Below are 1,588 nucleotides of genomic sequence, written 5' to 3' on the forward strand. Positions count from 1 at the left end.
TAAAAAAAAAAAAAAAAAAAAAAAAAAAAAATCATACAGACAGCCTAGAACAATTCATTGCTATACAGTCCCCGCCAGAAGAACAGCGCCACACCCTCTGCTGTGGTAAGCATCCCACGCCCGCCTTCCTTGGGGGGAAGCAGGGAACGTTTGGAGTCAGGCGGGGTTTCCCGGGGAGAGCCACCGGCGCAGGGAGTGGTGCAGTCCACGCAGTCAGATGCCACCCGATGCCAGGGTCAGTTAATAAGCTGCCCACCACCCCCCTTATTTCCTGAACCGAATTCTAGAAAGCACTGTGGCAGAGGACAATGCCCGCCGAGTCAGACAAAATATAGCTGATTTCGGGACGCGATGCATTGCTTGAGGGAGAATGCGGTGCCGAGGACCGGATCTCTTTTCTACAGAATGTAGGGTGCTGATACCACTGACGTGGTTGCTCTTTTCCTTTGAGAACGTTGTTTTATAAAGAACCTGATTTCCTGTGATCTCAAAAAAGCTAAAAACGTCTGTTCTTGAAACACTTCAGCTTCGCAACTAAAATATTACCGATTAATAATAATAAATTAAACCAACCCATGATAAACGCTACTCAGTCCACCACCCACAGACACGTGTTCAACTTGACCTTACCAATATTAATCCCAGCGTGGTAACTCTGTGTGACCCCAGGTAACACTTTGTAACATTGTGCGGCCTTGTAGTTCGTGAGTTCTATCACTATTTATGTTGAGAGCTCTAACATTGAATCTAGTCTGTATCCTGTTAATTTAATTTTTAAATGTTTTATCCATTTGTGCAAAGGTAAACACAGATTGTATCTTTTTTAATGGTACGGCATAAAAAGTGATCCTAAAGTGAAGTGGCTCTATACTGTTTTATAGAGTACTTTAACATGTATAGATATCTTGTAAACTTGTATTGTGGATGTGTAAATAATATGTACTTTGGGTTTTTAACACCGCATGTAAAGTTAAAATAAACTATACAGATCATTATCCCCGGCCTCTTGCTATTGAAGAGGTTTATCATGTAGTGTCTTCAAGTCTATCGTCACCAGTAAGAATTTCTTTAAAAATCTACTAAAATATTCCTAGCCAGAATATTGGACCCCTAGTCAAGGATACATTATCTCCTTGCAAGGCTGTTGTTGAAAACCAGAGTCCCTGAAAACTGCGGTGGAATTGTAACATTGCATCCAGAAATTAATATAACAGAGCCGGGCATGGTGGCACACGCCTGCAATCCTAGCTCTCAGGAGGCTGAGGCAAGAGGATCTCTATGAGTTCAAAGCCAGCCTGGATGACACAGTGAGTTCAAGGCCAGCCTAAACTACATAGGGAGACTGTTTCAAAAATAAATGATGAAATGCTTGAGGCAAACATACTAATAGCTCACACTGATAATTAGTTCAGGAGATAGTTTTTAAGTTTGCCATGTGGATTCCCACATGAAAGTTTAAATGTAATTTTAGTTCAGAATTGTAACTGGAAACAGTTCCTGCTGTTGGGTGTATGGAATTCCCCAATTCCATTTTTTAACTGGAAGGAATCTATTAGAAGACAGGAACCCTAAATATTGCAATGGAAAA

The sequence above is a fragment of the Fukomys damarensis genome, unplaced genomic scaffold (genome assembly GCF_012274545.1).
Source record: "Fukomys damarensis isolate Sample0158 unplaced genomic scaffold, DMR_v1.0_HiC HiC_scaffold_17, whole genome shotgun sequence".
NCBI lineage: Eukaryota > Metazoa > Chordata > Mammalia > Rodentia > Bathyergidae > Fukomys > Fukomys damarensis.